Source organism: Bos javanicus, chromosome 13, assembly GCF_032452875.1.
Source record: "Bos javanicus breed banteng chromosome 13, ARS-OSU_banteng_1.0, whole genome shotgun sequence".
Classification (NCBI taxonomy): domain Eukaryota; kingdom Metazoa; phylum Chordata; class Mammalia; order Artiodactyla; family Bovidae; genus Bos; species Bos javanicus.
The window spans coordinates 71,763,890-71,784,439 of NC_083880.1; the positions used below are offsets into that span (position 1 = coordinate 71,763,890).

Here is a 20,550-nt window from a genome sequence, read left to right on the forward strand (position 1 = left end):
TCTTTACAAACAGAAACAGACTCACATAGAGAAAAGGCTTGTGGTTGCCAGGACGAGGAGGGGACGTGGAGGAGGGACAGACTGGGAGTTTGGGGTTACCAAATGCAAACTATTACACATAGATATAAATGAATCACTCTGCTACACACCAGGAACTAACACAACACTATGTATCAACTATACTTCCGTCTAGTCAAGGCTATGGTTTTTCCTGTGGTCATGTATGGATGTGAGAGTTGGACTGTGAAGAAGGCTGAGCGCCAAAGAATTGATGCTTTTGAACTGTGTGTTGGAGAAGACTCTTGAGAGTCCCTTGGACTGCAAGGAGATCCAACCAGTCCATTCTGAAGGAGATAAGCCCTGGGATTTCTTTGGAGGGATTGCTGCTGAAGCTGAAACTCCAGTACTTTGGCCACCTCGTGCGAAGAGCTGACTCATTGGAAAAGACTCTGATGCTGGGAGGGATTGAGGGCAGGAGGAGAAGGGGACGCCACAGGATGAGATGGCTGGATGGCATCACTGACTCGATGGACTTGAGTCTGAGTGAACTCCGGGAGTTTGTGATGGACAGGGAGGCCTGGCGTGCTGCGATTCATGGGTTCGCAAAGAGTCGGACACGACTGAATGACTGAACTGAACTGATACTTCAGTAAAATTTTTTTAAAAAACTGAATGCTGCCAACAACTACATGAGCTTAGAAAGAGATCCTTCACAGTCAAGTCTTCAGATGAGATCACGGCCCTAGCTGTCTGGACGGCAGCCTCATGAGAGGCCCTGAGCCAGAGGACCCAGCCCAGCCATGCCCAGACTCCTGACCCATAAAAACTGAGATAACCAATTCATTGTCAGCGACCAAAGTGGTTTAGTAAGTGTTGTTTTCAGTGGCTAACTTTGTGCCAAATTTTAGACAGCAATAGTTAACAAATAGGGTTCCACTTCAATTTGAGTTTTTCAAGTCATCCTAATTCAGAAGTCACGTGCTTTTGACTCTTCATACATCTCTTACTGCACTGTGCTAGGCTTTCAAATTTAAAAAAACAGATTAGACACTGATTTCTTTCAAAGAACCACTACATTAAACAAATCTTGATCTGTTTCCTCCAAAGAGACATCATTTGCTCACTGGAAAAGACCCTGCTGGGAAAGATTGAAGGCAGGAGGAGAAGGGGACGACAGGGGATACGATGGTTGGACAGCATCACCGACTCAATGGACATGAGTTTGAACAGGCTCAGGGAGATGGTGAAGGACAGGGAAGCCTGGTGTGCTCAGTCCATGGGGTCACAAAGAGTCAGACACGACTGAGTGACTGAACAACAACAATCTCTTTGGTTCCAAAGAGGAAAATCAAACCATGGCATGGCCATCTCTGGGTCTAGGAGGAACCAATAACCTCACTTGGCCTGGCCTGCCTCACATCAGGAATGGAATTAGATGGCTCTTAGCCCCAGGCCTCCTGGATCATTTGGATAGAACCGGCATCAGGGGAAGCCAGAGGTGGGGTATCATACCTTCAGTGGTCATTGTCTCATTGTTTTTCATCAAAACCTCTCGTCCATAACAATTTTTCTCATGCTAGCATGAATTTCTTACACCAAATAAAAGTTATTTTTAACTAAAAGCCTCAGGCTGTAAACTTGCTCCCCTAAAGAGTCAGGTCAAGCAAATTCAAAGGAGTCAAGAGAAAAAGAAGCAGCATACTCCTCCAAGGAAACGCCACGTGCCCTGGTCCACCCCTGGCCTCCAGATGCTATTAAGAGAGGCCCTTTGGCCCCTCCTCTCTCCCTCTTTTAACCAATCCTCTTCATGCATTTCCTCCTACCTGACCATCCCCTTCTCCATCCCCTCCCATGATGCCTTCATTCCAGCTGCTCCTAAGATGTTCCTTTATAATATCAAAACCTTCCAGACACCCAAGGTTTGCTCTTTAATTCAATGTACTAAATACTGAAACCCAAGGTTCATTAGGCAGAAGGCATCATGCTAACCACCACCGCAGACACTTAAAGAGCTGTGTCTGCAAAGGCTTTAAAAATATTATACAAAATTCCCTTCCCTCCCACGTGGGAGAATGGGGCCATGGTGTACACCGCAGGTTCACAATCTAAACAGCGGGGGGGCTTCAGGCCTTGCCCCGGACTTCAGTACCTGTGACCTTGGGATGGTCCTTTGTTGCATCTAAGACTCAACCTCTTTACTACAAAAGAGTGATTGCACCTAAGAGCAAGGATTGAAGTGGAATGGTACACCTGAAAATATATCGTACAAATAGAATCACTTGGATTAAAGAAAACAATTTAGCCTTTTCTTATAACTCAAGGTGAGCCATTAAAAGGTCAGTTATTGTGTTCAGAACCCACACCTATTTCTTTCTTCTGACATGATAATTGTCATGACTGTCACAGAATCTTGAGGAAAGCAATAAGGTACAGCCTTCGGGGCCTTCAGAGAGTAACATCCTCTGTCCATGTGCTACTGCTCCAGCTTCTGAGTTTATTGAGATCTCACGGCTACCTCTTATAGTTCTGCTGCTCCTCTCTAGCAATCAGGCCGTCATTCCCTTTATTAAGCACCAGGCAAGCATGTACCCCTGCAGCAGCCAGCCTCCTTCCTGCTAAATTCTCTGGGGTCTGGGGTCAGAATCATATACAAACTTGCTAGAATTATATGTCAAGGAAGAGCTACAGCCACCGGATGACAGCCTGGAGGCGTTCCCTTAGAGAAAAGACCGGAGCTGTGTGGGGGTGTAGCATCTATTGGGCAGCCCAGAGATGTCTTAGCTTCTTTCCAAAATCTTGACTGCATACTAGATGAGCCTTCTAAACAGTAGAATTTCAGAGAAGAAAGGAGTTTTACATAATACCTGCTGTACGGTTACCATACTTAGGACCTCACTTGATGCTGACTACGTGCATAGCTTCCCTGGTAAAGAATCCTCCTGCAATGCAGGAGACCTGGGTTCGATCCCTGGGTTGGGACGACCCCCTGAAGAAGGGAATGGCTACCCACTCTGGTATTCTGGCCTGGAGAATTCCACAGACTGTATAGTCCATGGGGTCCCAAAGAGTCGGACACAACTGAGCAACTTTAACTGTGTGCACAGACATGAATCTGCACATCTAAATTTCAACAGCAATGAGACCATGGGGCTATTTGATATACAAAAGAAATTCTCATTTAACAACAATAATTTTCATACTATTTACTTGCCATTTTACATGTTATTTCATACGACACTAAGAGTCTAAGGAGATAGGTACTATCGTTCCTCATTTTGAGATAAAGATATTTAAGGCTCAGAGAGGCAAACTAATTTGCCCAAGGACGTACAGCAAGTAAGCAAGATGATTCAGGATCTCAGGCAGTCTGAGCCCATAGCCAATCCAGACAGGACTGAGAATATCTCCAAAGATTGTTGTGAGTTCAAGTCACATGATCAGTTTTTCCTAATGAAGAACAGTAAACTCTAAAATCCACCCTCTAGACTGAGACTTATCACGATTTATACAAGAATTACTAATTCTCAAAAAAATTCTTAGAAACCACCACGGCTATTATCACTTGCCAGGTATTTTATACGCATTATCTCAAATGGTCACAGCTGCCCGTCAGGGTACAATTATATCCTATTGATGATGGATGGGGGAATCTAAGCTCAGAGAGGTATAGTTACGCACCGAAGGACACACAGCCATTAAGCACCAAAAGGTGAGGTTTCAATTCAGGTCTTTCTGACTTAAATGCCTATACTGTCTCCAACATGTTGAGTGACTCAAGACGAAACATATTTCAAGGCAAACAATTCTTTTATAATGTAATCAATCTTTGCAATTCAGTAGATTTGTCTGAATCTTTTACAGCTCTGAAATTAAAACAATACTGGCCTAGAAGTGAACACAGCTTGACTGGAAGCTGGGTTTGGCCAGTTAATAACGTGAACAACAAGGTCCTATTGTATAAAGCACAAGGAACTATATTCAACATCCTGTGATAAACCACAATGAAAAAGAATATTTATAACTGAGCCCCTTTGCTGTATAGCAGAAATTAACACTACTGTAAATCAACTATACTTCAATAAAACTAAAAAAAAAATAGCTACGTGACTTTGGGTATGTCACATAATCTCATTAAGATAGCATTCCTCTATAGTGATCCAATTTCACAGAGCCTTTATGAAGATAAATAAAAGAAATGTGTGACATATTTCCCCTAGCACACAGAGGGTGTTTTAAATATTCTTTCTTTAATTCATCAATTATTATTTTCCTTTTAAAAAAAAAATAGGATTGCAGGTTGAGATTTCAAATAGACAGATTTAAGATAAACTAGCAATTATTATATAAGACAGAACATAGAATCTTCACATTAAAAGTAAAACTGCTGAAAGTGATCGTAGAAACCACGTCCTATCCTTCATTCACCAACACTGACTGCCATGTATCGGAACTGTCCTGGGCACAGGAGATCAGTAGTGAAAAGAGCAAAGTCCTGACCCTTGTGGAGCAATAATTCTAACAGAAAAAGAGTCAGGACATCCCTGGGGGTCCAGTGGTTAAGAATCTGCCTGTCAATGCAGGGGACACGGGTTCGGATCCCTGGTCCGGGAAGATTCCACATGCTGTGGGTCAACTAAGCCCATGCTCTTGAGTCCCTGCCCCACAACAGAAGCAGCCACCACAATGAGAGGCCCGTGTTCAGCAGCTAGAGAGTAGCCCCTGCTCTCGGCAACTAAAGAAAGACCATGCACAGCAATGAATACACACCACAGCCAAAAAAAAAACAAAAAGGCAGTTGGGAAAAAAAGAGTCAGAAAATAAACACATAAATAAGTAAAAAGACTATTTAAAAGGAACAAGTGCTATGAACAGAGATGGCAAAACTCTCTCTCATTTGGCTGAGATGGAAACTGCACTCCAAACCAGAGAAGACACTTAACTGGCCAAAGACCCCACATAAAATTAATGGTATATCTCTGCTCCCTAGATGAGCAATTCTCAAATTTTCACATGTATCAGTCACCTAGAGGGCACAGATTACCCACCCTAGAGTTTATGATTTATCAGGTCTGAGGTGGGTCCCCAAAATTTGCATTTATAAAGTTTCCAGGTGATGCTGCCGGTCCAGGGAGCACACTTTGAGAACCACGGCCACTGAGGACGACAGCCCTACCAGAGCGCAGTGAGGCAGGGAGAGGAGGATAAACACCCCAAGCCCCCTCCTCCTGCCTCAAAATCCCCTGCCAGTGCTCCCCATCTGCTAAACACAATCAGAACCAGAGGGCAAAGGACTCTTGCCTCCTGGAACTCAGAGCAGCACACAAAAGGGCTTATTAACATAATCCCCTCCCACTGCTCCTTTGCAAATTAAAAGGTACCAATAACCTCCCACCATTCCTAGGCTCTAGAAGTCTCAGGACCCCGTGTGGGTTCCCTTTACCCCAACCATGCAGTCCCTTCATTGGAAGCCTCACAACACAGTGCAGTTGGATTCTGTTTCATGTCAGGATCCAGAAGGTATATCAGGAGACCCCAGACAGCTCCTCTAATGGTGATATTTTCAGAAACTGACAAAAGCTATTTTATTTCTTCCTATAGTAACATCTATCAAATGCAGGTCAAATATATAATCTTTTTTTACTCTGCCACAAAAATAAGAATTGTGCGTGCAACTTGCAGGAACCTGCACAGCATATGCAATGAGGCCACTCTGAACAGAGCTTTGTGGCCTGGGATGGGCATCTGAGTGACCAACTCATTTTGGTTTGCCTGGTTTCAGCACTGAAGGTCCCACATCCTGGGAAACACCTCTGTCCTGGAGAAACCAGGACAACTGGTCACTCTCGCCCTGTACTCTGTGCTCCACGGAGCTCCAGCAATAGCATCACCACCAAGAATAGATGGCACTTACTGAGCAACTTCCATGAGCCTAGCCCCAGGCTAAGTATTTTATTAGGTACATAAACTCCTTGATTTCTCACAACTACCCTATAAGAAAGTTACTATGATTAGCCTCATTTCACAGATGATAAAATTGAGGCTTAGAGGGTTCCAATAACCTGCTCAAGGTCATACAGCCTATAGTAGCACATCACTGACTTGACCCCCACATAGTCTGAGATCAGAGCCTGTGCTTTTAACAGCTATTGTTTCCTTCAGAGCAGACAGAGCAGATGGGTCCACCTGCCTCAGACCTAATTCCAAGTGAAAAACAGCCAAGAACTACCCAAAGTTCATGTCAGGGAGTAAGCTCAAAACTGCAGTCACAAGAGCAGAAATTGAGAGGAAATTTACATATTCTTTATTGCAGGGCACACAATGAAAAATTCAATAGGGAGGTATTTGGTACTTTTGGAAAATTCGAGATAAAATTACACAGACCTTTATATTTCAGAGGGCTTCACTGGTGGCGCAGTAGTAAAGAATCTGCCTGCAGTACAGGAGACCCAGGTTTGATCCCGGGGGTCAGGAAGATCCCCTGGAGAAGGGAAAGGCTACCCAATCCAGTATTCTTGCCTGGAGAATTCCATGGACAGATGAGCCTAGTGGGCTACAGTCCATGGGGTCTCAAAGAGCCAGATATGACTGAGCAACTAACACTTGCATTACATTTTAGAACCAAAGTCTTGCTGCAAAACCTGTGACATTCGACAGCTGCTGGTGTAAACTCAATAGCAGTCCCACCTAATAGCCTAGGCTCAGCCACTCATTTTTAAAACTCAAATGATATACCTCTGTCTTAAATCCACAGGGTGACTATCCTGTGGTTTAAATAAATCCAGTCAACTATGTCCAACCAAAAAGTGTTTTCCTAAAATACTATGTTTGCTGGAGACCCAGAGGTCCAAAGACCATAGTCGAAGATGAACCCTTCATCCCATCTAAGGGTGCCTGGGGGTGGCACCTTCAGCGGCTGAGCCACCAGTGTGCAATCAGCCACATCAAAGGACCTAACTTTTGTTCCAGGACAAGTGAGGGTCCTATGAATTACCCTCCTTTGAGACTGGTATGGTTGGAGACTTATTTGGGGGGTGAGATGGGGCATCTTTCTTAGGAACAAAGCCCCTCTCTCCCACATATTTATAGACCTAAGTCTTCTAAAATTCAACATCATGTGTTTAAGGACTTGGGACTTGGAAATGAGATGACTGCATGTGTGACTGTGGCCAAACCCTTTAATCCATAAAACCATTCTCTTATCTAATATATGGAATTGTTGTGCCTGCTTCATGAGATCATCATGAGAACTCAACGGAGTCTTAGAACTCCCCGACAGGAATTCGCATTGAAAATTCTGAAGGAAGGCTTTCACCCAGGAATTTCAAATGGGACCTAAACTTTCCCCCTAAGGATGAATTTAGCACAGCACCCAACACAATGTAAGCCAGAGAGAAAGCTGGAAGCAGTGGCTAAGAAGGCAGATTTCAGGCTCAAATTGCTCAAGTTCAAGCCTTAGCTCTACCACTCACTAAAACTGTGTAACCTCCATAGCTTAACCACTCTGTTCCTCATTTTTGGTGATAACTGTATCCACTTCATAGGACTGTTATGAAGACTCTATAAGTGACAATTAGCGAAAAGCCTTTGAAAAATATCTGGCTCATTTTAAGTTCTTAAGGACACAACAGAGTTAGTTTTCCTTTTTGGTAGTCATTTCCTCTCTTGTATTTGTTCCCCTGAGGTTCAGTTTGAATCCTTCATGCTCTGCAGATATACCCCGGTGCACCTGTGATTTTCATAACTTTGAAATCTGGTTCCCTATTATTATTCCTCTATCATCCATCATCTCACCAAATGACTTGTCATCTCCTTGAATTTCCTGCTTTCCATTCCAACATGAGCCAAATGCTCTGCTCCTCTGTATACTCCTTTGGGTTTAGAAATTTTCATCCCCGGAGAGTGAAAATTCCCTCTGTCATATTCTAATCTGGACTAGTGGAGTCGCCCTTTGAAATAAACAATCCAGGAAACTGATTCTTTTTGTTTCACCTCTAGGCCCTGGAGATTTCACAATTTCTTCCTTTAGAACAGACTATGGATGGTATCGAATAATAAAACTGATTCATCAGGAAAGGGTAGATTTTTAATATTTTAACCTCTATCAAAGATCTCAAATGATTTGATTTTCTGGGGAAACAATCAAAATCCTAAAGTCAAAGACTAGAACTCCAGCTCTTGAGAAACACAGATGTCATCTGGTCATTTTACAGATGGGAAAACTGTGTCCAGGTTCACAGCATTTCTAAACATTGAAAAGATTCTGCAATCTTATTCCTCTAGGTGAAACGTGCCTTCCACAGCCTTCAAGAATCTCTGTTATTCCTCCATGGAGTTCCCAGGGGAGAGAAGGGGGTGTGGAAAGTGGCCGGATGATGATACCTAAGAACTCCTCCTCCATCTGGGCCCCCGTCACTCATGCTCCAGGGCCTCCCTGCATCTGCAACGCAATTCTCTGCCTTGTTTCTTCCAACCAGAGGCAGGGGTCTTAGACTTCCCCGTAGGATTCCTCATTACAGACTCTGAAAGAAGGCTTTCCATACAGAAAATAAAACCTCAATTTGTTTTGAAAGAATGATGGAGGAACAGTACATATATTTAAAAATCCCTATAATTTGCAACAAATCTTAAATTACAAGGGTATCGCTTTTTAAGGAAATAATTTAAATGCAGAAACATTACAAAGAGAAGTGTAATTAACACCTATATTCTTCTCTATCAAGAATTATCAACAGATTTTAACAAATTTTTAAGTGCATTCTCCATTTCAAATGAAATAGAATATCACAAATTAAGGCCAAAATGCCCTTTATGCAACCATCTCAATTCCATTTTTCTCTATACTTATTTTGCAAAGGGCAGCCTTCCATTTTGCTTCTTATACTAACATAAACATACAGGGTGTTATCAGTAATACAATATTCAATTGTTATCCATAAAATAGGCTCTCTTTTTTCTTCCTACAGAAAAGGATGTAGCCTTGCAGATGCTGAGTTTGCTTCATGAACCAGAAGAACATATTGGTAAATATTTGTAAATATCTCTTAATAGATGCTCATATTTTTAGTATAAAATCTTCCAAGATCTTATATGCAGTGGCACAGCAAAATTCGGGCTGCTTCTGTGTATAAACAGGATTCTGCCAGTGTTGAAGGTGCCACTAGGAGATGGGCACTCCATGAGGGGAACCAAGAGGCCAGAAAAAGTCAGGCCAAGACACTATATCTGCTTCATCACTGTGTGGTCACCTCTCTTCCATGAGACCCTGCATCTCTGGTTAAATAAATCAGGAATTTATGGAAGTTTGGAGCACAAACAAGATCTCTGCCAGAAAACCTCTAATCCATTTTGACTCTGCCACTGGTGTCTGAAGTGGGACAGGCGTGCCTCACTCACCGTCATAGCCAGATTTTAGTCTGAGATCAGAATGCCAAGGTAGGAAACAATAAGTAAAACATGCCTGAAACGTGAGAATCTTTGTGAGAGGCACTGAGCCAAATGAAAGTTATTCACTGTTCTTCTGCCTCCAATCATTTGGACCTTGCATATAAAAAAAAGATGGCTGAGCCAAGAGCAATGAGCTCAAGGCATAATTCCTGGAAGCTTCTGTATGAGCCAAAACAGTAACCAGAACTAAGTATTTTCTCCAAAGGGAGTTCAGACTCCAAAAGGAGGAAATGTCAGATTTGAGCCAAACGTACAGATCACAAAGGGAGGACCCCCACTTAGACATCTGAAAAGGTAGGCCAGTATGGGGGAAGTACCAAGATTCCTAGAGCTCCACGTAGAACAGGTCATCAGCAATTCTGGGGGCACAAATGATAGCTGCTGAGGTTTTGGAGTTAAGAGAAAATGAGAACGGAATTGAGAAATGCTTCAGGACTTGCTAAATTAATTCTCAGGTAAAAGTAATAACAATGTGATTCTGTATACAAGTGAATTTAAATGTATGCTGAACATCTTATGGGTAAGAAGACATAAAGATAATAAAGTAAGAAAGTTCTGACATCATCAACCTTCACTAAAAGAGTGACCAGTAGAGAGAGAGGTCCCAAGTTAAACTAAGAAATTTTGTTTTAATGTAAACCTGTGGCTAATTCATGTTGATGTATGGCAAAAACCATCACAATATTGTAAAGTAATTATCCTCCAATTAAAATAAATAGATTAATATTTTAAAAAGAAATATCATAGGTAAAAAAAATTTTGTTTTAAAATACACATACATCTATACACACAATGGTGACCTTGAAACTCTGGGATTTGTTCAGGTTAACTGAACACCAAAAATTGTGTTCAAGGGGTCAAGTCCCAGGACTAATGTTCTACTTGGAATACATGTCCTCTGTACAGAAAATTTAAGACTTAATTGAAATGGAAAATTTGCACCAAATATGTACATCCCCCAAAAAAGTTTTTTAAACTTCTGTTTGAAGCAAGAGTGGTACGGAGTTCAGTTAGGGTGTCTGCATGTTTGAGCTGAGCATCTGAGCAGTTGGAAACTGTAAGTTTCCTTTTGCCAGGAGATTCCACAGTTCCTCCATAAATCCAATTTAAAGGGCCTCAAGACAATGCAACTCAAATGCTAGAGAGCTGCCCTCTGTTCTGTTCCAGACAATTGTGTTTAGAAGAAGATAACTATCCTAAACTGGAGCCAGCTGAGGTACAGAAAAGAGGCTGGCCATGATCCTAGACCCTGACTACAACTGATCATTCCTCCCACTCCACCCCTCCCCAGTTCTGGTTTGAGACATGTTAGAGTCTTCTTTAAAGTCTTTGTTCTGAAGTTTCCAAGCTAAAAACCATTACCCCAACCCGGTGTACATATTTCCTGTAATAAGAAGGTAAAAGGATAATGTAAAAGGTAAAGAGAGGATAAACAGAAAATATCTGGCAGGTGAAAGAAAAAATAACAGTTGAAATATCAGAGCTCTGGATCTGGAAACAGGAGAAAGACTAGATATGGAAACAACTCTGAACTCAAAGCTGGTCCAGTGGAGCAGAAGGAGATCCTTGACCCAGTCCTGCAGGTAGAGCTGTGCAAGTTTCACGGAGCGACGTGCAGCAGCCTCACCTAGACACCAAGGACGAGTATGCCCCCTCCTCCTTCACAGCAGGAGGGGTGCCTGGCACCTAACCTTGCACAGTCTGACTCAGCAGGACTGAGGATGACAATGAACAAATGAGAAACTGCTCAAAAATCCAAGCCCCTGAAAGTGGAAGCCAGACAAGCACTTCCCCAATGCAGACGAAGGGCAAATTCGAGGCGTCTGGGTTTCCTCCTTCCTCAAGGTCACCTTGCAGAGGTGAGTCCAGAAGGGCCTGGAGTTGGGCATTGTAAACCGGTGACCCTCCCACCTACTTACTTATAGACAACTGCCTAGACAAGCACAATGGGGACCTGTGGAGCCACCACTCCCAACACCAAGCAAATAGGTAATGTGTGAAAACAGGTACATTTCTGGAGCACATCCCCATCAGGAGCTCTAATGTCTGGTCAGCCCATCTGGATTTCACAAAACCATCCTTCCTGGAAGATTTCATGGGCCCCATCCACGTGTGTGAGTGCTAAGTCTGACCCTATAGACAGCAGCCTGCCAGGCTCCTCTGCCCGTGGGATTCTCCAGGCAAGAACACAGGAGTGGGTTGCCATCTCCTCCTTCAGGGGATCTTCCTGACCCAGGGATCGAGCTTGCGTCTCTTAATTCTCCTGCATTGGCAAGCAGGTTCTTGACCACTAGCATCACCAAAATATTAAGTGATGTTCTTCTGTAATGACCGTACTACTGCCTCAGCAATCAAATCTAAAAGTTCAGGCAGGACATGTTTTGATCCATATAATAATTTGTATATTTACATTAAGCCTTGCAATCACTGCCAATTTAATTCTCAATTTTAGGAAAAAAACTGTCTAAAAATAGGTCCAAAAGGCCTAAAATATTAAGTACTAAATTTTTTACTGAGTATCCATATGCAATAAAACTAACAAATTTCAGCTAAATTTTATTAATACCCTAACCTACTGTTTCCTATTAACTGGGTCTTGTGGAGCTATTGTTTCCTATTAACTGGGTCTTCCTATTAACTAGTATCTTGTGGATACTAGTGTGATCATTTTATAGTCTTACAAAAACACAGTACTTCAACTTTTAGGGTAAGGTTTGAAAAATTTTCTGATGAATCTTCCTATTAATTCATTTTTCACCTTCTGACTTTCTTAATTTTTTAAAGATTTAAGTCAAGTGTGAGACAATAAATCTCTTTACTCAAAGTCCTTTAGAGAGTAAAATCTTGACACTGAACTGACACTGCCCAAAATAATAAAAAGAATGAAAAGATGTGAACACACTTTAAAAGTGATGTTTGTATTTTTCTCCAAGACCCGAAATTTCCTATACCACGGGTCATTTATTTGAGGTTCCTGTGGCTGAGCTCCTAACGTGGTTCTGAAAGATCTTCTATTGCTGGGAGTCAAGACCTTAGGTGTTCCCTCCCCTTGAGGGTGAGCTGAACCCAGTGACTTGACTTGAACATGGCAAGAATGATGGATGTCACTTCCGAAATGAGGTTGCAAAGACTGACTTCCAGCTTGCTCTTACTCTCCCCTACCCCCTCAACATCTCACTCTGGTGAAGGCAGGTACCATGCTGTGATGCAGAAGTCCATGTAGCAAGGAACCCAGATGGTCTCCCTCCAGCTCATGAGGAACTGAGGCCCTCAAGTCCAACAGCCATGAGTAACTGAATCCTCCCAACAAGCCTGTGAGTGATCTCAGGAGCAGACCCTTCCCCATTTGAGCCCAGGTGATGACAGCCTCAGCCACTATCCTGACTGCAGCCTGGGAGAGACCCAGAGCACCCAGCCGTGCCACTCAGAGTCCTGATTCAGAGAAACGGTGAGACAATAAAGTCACTATGCCTCGAGGAATAACCCATTACACAGCGACAGACAACTCACCAAGCTGCCTTAGGGTGAGACCAGATTTCCGTTTTTCCTTTTAGAAAGTTGGTGCCCAAAAAACACAGACAGTGAGCATCACCTGGACCCATGCACTTAAGGGCTAATTCCAACATGATTAAGAAAAGAAGAAATGGTGGCATCAACATCGAGACTATACTCACAGGCAAGCACATACGACGACAATGCCAAAATTATTTTTAATTAATATATTTGCATGATCAAATCAACTTACAAAAAAACCCAAAGAGATAAATGGTCATAGAGGCATGCTGTTTAAAAATGTCTTTCTTAAATGGTAACAATGACCCTATATGCAAGACAGCAAAAGAGACACAGATGTAAAGAACAGACTTTTGGACTCTGTGGGAGAAGGCAAGGGTGGGATGATTTGAGAGAATAGCATTGAAACATTTTTTTATATTACCATATGTGAAATAGATTGCCAGTCCAGGTTCGATGCATGAGACAGGGTGCTCATGGCTGGTGCACTGGGATGACCCTGAGGGATGGGATGGGGAGGGAGATGGGAGGGGGGTTCAGGATTGGGGACACATGTACACCCATGGCTGATTCATGTCAATGTATGGCAAAAACCACTATAATATGTAAAGTAATTAGCCTCCAATTAAAATAAATTTTTTTAATGTCTTTCTTTTTCTCTCCCTAAGATTACCAACAGCTCTTGTTTTATTCAGTTTTCTTCCAGTGTACAAATAAAACACAGTGGGCAGCTCAGGTTCTGACATCTCCACAAAAAGGGACCAGGTCTCTTTGTAAGACATAACTGACTGGATATTTGAAACAGAAAACCTGGAGGTAAGCCTGAAGTTCCTTGTTGTCACAGAAAAGTCAGGATGCTGTCAAAGATGTCTGAAAATGAAGAAAATGGAACTGGTTTAAAGGGGCTCCCATTGACCTACTTGATGCCAATTGAGCAGCAGAGAAAGGCATAATTATAGTCCGTTAAAGCTAATCCAGACCACCTAAGGCCACCCATTCGTGAGGATTAAACCCTTAAGCAGTCTTTAAAACATTCTCCTTGCTGATGTTGAATCCATGAACTCATGCTTGGTTCCAAAGAGACAAATACATGACCCTTAAACAGATGAATAATAACCATCCACTGTGAGTCACAAAAGGACCAAAACAAACAGGCTTGTCATCTCAGGACTGGCTTTGGAACCACTGGGATAAGCGGGAGTAAAGCAAAGTCGGGGTGATCTGAGAGGCACAGCATTTCCAGGGTCTTGGGAAGCTGGAGCTGGGAATGTGGGTGACATTCCCCTGGATGCAGTCATGATGCCCACAATGTTTGAGGTTAATAAACATCGTAAGAGCAGCACAGGGTCTGCGGGGGGCACATTCTTCCAGGGTGCTTACAAAAATCCCCAAAAGGCAGAAAAATGCAAGGATGGAACTTTTTTCTCACCCTTAAAAGCTATTCATCCTGTTAGGAAACTAAGAAGCCAAAAACATGTTGTATCTGCCCCCAAGCAGGGGGCTTCCCAATTTCTACATCCTTGGCTTAATGAGAAAGATAAGGGATGAATGGTCTATTCCCTCCCCTTCCACCACCAATGCAAAGCCTACCAAAACACTTCAGGCACAAAGCATTCACTTTCTCAAATTTAACAGACATTGCCAAATGAGCACTCAGAAAAGCTGTTTCAATATTCACTACTCAACAATGAACAAAGCCACCTAATTGCTCCAATCGTTGTCAAAACTTGATAGTCTTAAACTTTTTCGTTTTTGCCAAAGTGATGAGAGGGAAGAAAAGTTAGCTCACTGATTTATTAATTCACAGCCTAAGGGAGGTGGGGGAGAACCACCACAAATAAAGGCTTGCAGAAAACGAACGCAACAAACAATTTTGGAGACTGGCAAGGCTTCCCAGGTGGCGCCAGTGCTAAAGAACCTGCCTGCCAATGCGGGAGGTGTAGGAGACGTGGGTTCAATCCCTGCGTCGGGAAGATCCCCTGGTCAGGAGGGCGTGGCAACCCATTCCAGTATTCTTGCCTGGAGAATCCCATGGACAGAGGAGCCTGGCAGGCTACAGCCCACAGGGTCTCAGAGAGTCAGACACAACTGAAGCGACTTAGCAAGCACACACACGTGAAAGGCTCGAGTAACTCGAGTAAGAGTGATGCCATTTACTAGGTGCCTATTTCATGCCAGGAACCGAGCTTGACAATAAACAGGAGTTATCTTTGGCTCTTGCAGCACCAGGGCACTCGTGTGCCCCACTCACAGATGCAAAGATAGGTTCAGAACAGTGCAGTAACTTACCAAGTTCATATCACAAGCCAGGAGCTGGGATTTGAGAGTCACTCAACCATCAGCACCTCCCCGTTTTCAAATCTTTCCATCACTCCAAAACGCTCTCTCATGCCCACTCGTGACAAATCCCTGCTCCCTTGCCCAGCCCCGGGAAACTACTGTTCTGCCTTCTGTCTCCACAGAGTTGTCTTTTCTGAATATTTAATGTAATATGTAATCTTCTGCGTCTGGCTTCTTTTGTTCAGTGTAATGTTTTCTGAGGTTCATCCAGTGCTGCCGCCTAGTATCAACAGCTGGTTCCTTTTTCTTGCTAGTAGTAATCCACTGGATGGACTCACCAGTTGAGGGACATCGGGAATGTTCCCAGCTTTTGGCGACCACGAAGAACGCTGCTACGAACACTCACGTACGTGTCTGTGTTGACATATGTTTTCATCTCTGTTGGGCACATTCCTAGAAGCGGAATGGCTGGCTCCTATGGCACGTGTATGTTTAACTTTTCAAAGAAACTGCCAAACTGCTTACTGAAGTGGTGTCACCATTTTTTTTTTTACCAACTCCCCCCCTCCCCGCCACATCCAGCCTGAAATGAAAATTGTAGGCTGAATATTCAAGAAATTGGAAATACTTTCTAACTCTTCCCCTCATGCACCAGTGAATGTGTGTGTGTCAGACAGACTTAGGCAGTTTGACTCCAGGGTGAAAAATTAAGCCTAACGATGTGGACTTGCTTCCATGGATCAGTCACCCATCGACGGTAGATCTGGTTGGGACTTTGGAAAAGCCTTCACCTGGGTAAACAGTAATACCTAGGATGCCCCAGGAGAAGGCAATGGCACCCCACTCCAGTGGAGAATCCCAGGGACGGGGGAGCCTGGCGGGAGGCTGTCTATGGGGTCACACGGAGTCGGACACGACTGAAGCGACTTAGCAGCAGCAGCAGGATACCCCAAGAGAAACAGTGCTGATATTTTGAAATAAAATCAGCCAAAAGGATCACCATTTCTCCTCACCTTTTCACACTCTGCCTTTTTGACACATTAATTCCCATTTTTCACGGCTGACTTCTGCCAGGTCTCTGGGGATCTATGCCTTGCATCCTCACTAGATCCCTCTATCTTTTTTAGCACCTGTAACTCTCACTGATAGATAATAAATAATTATTATCATGGTCATTTCTGCCTCTTCCAGGCAAATTAGAGTGTCCAGCAAGGCCACCTCCGAGGCCGAAGGCCGTCACCCCCACTGGTCACCCTGTCCGACCTGCACACATCACCCGGGATCCCCTGTCTCTTTGGCTGCCTCTGATTGCTCTTAATCCATAAAAAACCTGCAGCGTTCTTCCTCTCCAAACCAATTTGAATCCACTTTATAAGATTTCACGAGACACTCTAACCGCTTTCTAATATCTACACGGGCACTGCCTCCCAGCCCCAACTCTGTAACGTGCCTGCAGATGCTATTACACCTGTCAGGCATGGTTTGCTTTCAATAATCTCATAGCTTTTTATTTCTTGGAATGCCACAGCCCTCCATGTGTTTACTTAGTCTTTGCTTATTTGTCAAGTGCACCAAGCATCTTTCTCCCCACTGCCCCAGAGTGCCAAGCACTTGATTTCTAGGTTAGGTAAGAGAGAGAAATAGAGCAGGAGGCAGAGCCCGAAGGCAAGGAAGACGGTGTGAGGGGGTGGAAGGAAGGGAGAGAAGACACGGGCAGCCGCTTGCCTGCTACATCCTGCAATTGCTTGCTTTTCTATCTGTTCTCATTTACAGGATGTGTGCTTGGAAACAAATAAGCCTATCTTCGAATGGCCAAATGTATTAGTAACACCTGTTTCATTCCAAATCTCTTTCTAAAAGCGGCTTCAGAGAATCAAGAACCTCCCCCCCCCGCCCCCGCCAAAAAAAGGCGGGAACTAAAAATCATTACCAAAACTCAGCTAATTTTCAATTCATAACTGAGCTTAACACCGGTGTCCCCTTGGCCTGTGTACATACACCAATGCCAGGGCAAGTAAGAGAAAAGGCGCCCCTTGAGGACAAAGCAGCACAATGCACTCACTGCGCATCTCATCTCATCTGGTTTTGACAAAATCCAGCAAGGCAGCTACTTTCATTCTCACCCGACAGACGAGGAGCTGGGGATTCGAGGAGTAAATGAATGACTTGCCCACGCTGGCACACTTAGAAAGAGGCAGGAGCGGAATTCAAACTGAGGACTTAAGACTCCAAAGCTCATACCTTTTTTTTTTTTTTTTTGCTCAATCAGGCTACCTCCTGAGTTAAACTTCCCCCCCACACACCATAGTTGCCATGAGATTCTACCATCTCTTCATCACCATAAATAAATATGTATCAGGGACCCACCACCTATATGGCACTGCTCTTGTTTCCACAGCAACATGCTGCCAGAGTGTCATGGGAGTATCCCGTGTTCAAAAGAATGATGCTGTAATGTCCTGTGGCCGTGGCTCTGAAAGGCGACAGTCACACTACTACAGAGGACGCCGTCTCAGTCGGCAATCTGCAGTCTGCAGGAGCCGTGCTGGGGCTAGGCAAGAAGAAAAGGAGAGGAGAAAGGCAGCGGGCTGCAACCCAAGACGGTGGTCTGCTTTCGCTACGAACATGCTTGCGATAGTTGCTGAAACAGAATCCAAGCCAGGTTTGCACATTAATTGTTCTTTTATTAGGAAACAAATCAAGCAATCCAGGAGAGAAAGTCAAATTTGACTGTACTGCTAACAGCTCCCCAGAGGTAATGATTATCGAGTTAAATGACTACATCGCTAACAACTGCCATCGCAAGTCAGTCCCTCTCAGATCCATTTTTGCTCTCAATGTACAGATGCCAAAACCCACTAGTACATAAATGAATGATTCCCTCATCCATGTTTAACTGTCTCCTCCTTTCCCCGTCCCAAACCATGTTTTTTCCACACTTTTCAGAGGCTGATTTTAAATGCTTTTCTTTCTTTTTTTTTTTTTTAACCATCATCCTGGCTCATAAAACACATCTCACAAGAAAGAAAAAGGAAATTGCCTTTTGATGACAAGCTTTCACCACTGACTTTCGGACACCGTGACCAACATGTTCCAGCAAAGCATATCACCCCAACTGTGTACTTGGATGTAAGCTTACAAACTGAAATTGTTTTTTGAGACTGGGAATTTCCAGATAAAAAGACTATGGAGAGCACACCACTGAGTTTTTAAACATATTATTTACCCAAACTTGCCAAAAGTTTTAAATCAGATTCTTTCGAAGAAATCAAACTGAGTCATATTTATACTAGATTTGGATATCAAAATGTCTCCATTTAGAAATAAAGTATGAAGATAAGTCCATTTTTAAAAGTCAACATTTGCAGCATTCCTGAATCTACAAGTGCAGCTGTTAGAAACCAGGGGAAAATAACTAACTTAAATGGTCTAGTTAGCATTAAACCAGAAAGACGAAATACCACGGAAAATTCACATTTTTACAAATGAGTGAGGCTCAGAATGCATCAAATCTCCAACACAAGCTAATCCCCTCTCGTTTAAGGACTCCTTGAAACAAACGCAGCCACTTGCTAAGTATATGCTACACTGCGTCTGCAGTGAAGCCACTCTGCTCAGGAAAAATCAGAAGAAACATGGTTCCTTAACAGCAGATTTCTTCCCAAACTGTACTCCAGGATTGCTTTTCTTTCCCCAGTGTTCCGAAGAGCAAACAAAGAAAAGGTGCTTGCTCCTCACACTTCTCTAAATGTTTTAACAAAAGGCTGCTGAATAAACACATTACTCATTTAAAAACTGAAAAGAAGTTCTATTCCGGAGATGAAAGCAACTAGATTTGCATTTTACAGTTGTGGGCGAGCGCCACCTGGCGGGAGCATCCGGAAGCGGCGTGCTTCCAGCATCCGGCAGCTTCCCAAGCCCGGACGGTTTTTACCGCACGCTGCCCAAGAACGCTGCAAGACCCGTGGAGGAATATTTTTGATACTGATTCTCGCGGAGGGAACGTGAGTATCACTCACGGGTGGCAGGCCGCCCAGGCCCTGGAGGATAGTGAAATGTAAGTCATGAGTGATGCTTGGTCCCCAGTAATGCTCCCAAGCACCCTCCTTCCTTCCCTGCCCTAGCACACCTAACACAGATCCGAAACGAGGGAAACAGAATTGTGCACCATCTTCAGAATGATGTGTGGCTGTCCTTCTTCTCTTACTGGCTAAGCCAACCTTTCAGCTTCACACACCTCGAAAGAAGTGTCCTAGTCCCCTAAGTTCCCAGCCACGAAGCAGGCTGTCCCCCTTCGCATAAGTCCCATATTCAGTTTCCATTTTGGAGTAAGGAAGACCCCAGTGCATTTCCCATGGAAGGTCACTCGAGCGGCTCTTACCCTCGGAAGCAGCCTATTTAAGGAGATTACACTGCCCACGGTTTCCTTCTCTTTCTCCTCGCTTTCAGCGTGATAATAGATGGGCACCGCTGTTAGTCATCAATTCAAAATGCATCTTATCCTAAGTCCCACCTGCTCATCTCTGCCTGCCCCTGTGATGCCGGCAATCTCCCCTCTGCGTGATCACACCTGAGCTAACTGGTGCTAAGAAACTTCAAAATGCTTCCGAACTTGGAGGCAAACCTGCACCACTTCCTCCCTTCTCTCCTTCCCCCACCGCCTACTCTTTGGGGGGCTCAGGGCTGGAAGCCGCCTCCGGTGGGGTCTGGGATGTGTGAGACCCCACCCGCCCCGGGTCCCGCTGGCCTCCGGTGCATGCCAACTTGCCATTAGGAGCACGCCAGGACAATCCCACACACACACTAGAGGAACTACGTCTATTCGCCTCCTTCCCACGGTCAAGCCCAAATACGAGTCCCCCAAACTTTTCTGGAGCAGACACGCTCACAGGTCAAAGCCGTGGCACCGAAAGGGCCTTAACGGGGGCGCCCGTTTACTTGGGATGGAAACCACGGGGTAGGAAGGAGGGCTCGCCGTCTCAGTCTTGAACACGAACACCCCCGCGGTGCTTTCAGGGGCGTAAGGACAAGCTCAGGGGCGCAGCGTGGTTAGAGCGAGTCTGGAGCCGCCTGGATCTCCCGGGTGAAAAGAAAAGCCACCTCCATGGCAGCCTCGGCCTGCTGGCGACCAGTCCTCCCCACGAAAAGCGCGCGCTGCCCAGGAAGCTGCGGGGAGAGAACGCTCCCCCCACCACCACCCCGGGCGTCGATGCCGCTTCTCATCTCGCCGCCCCAAACACTCGAGTGACAGATTCCGACAAGTGGGAGGCGGCGAGCGGAAATATTCTCCGCAGCCGTAGAAAGTTACTCGAG

The 20,550-nt window shown here is 44.3% G+C and overlaps 1 protein-coding gene across 1 annotated transcript in view; it reads right to left on the reverse strand.

Moving 5' to 3' along the window:
* LOC133258790 (receptor-type tyrosine-protein phosphatase T-like) overlaps window positions 1-20,550 on the reverse strand; it is a 447,290-nt gene that overhangs the window by 426,332 nt on the left and 408 nt on the right. The gene's annotated exons all lie outside the window — the stretch shown is intronic.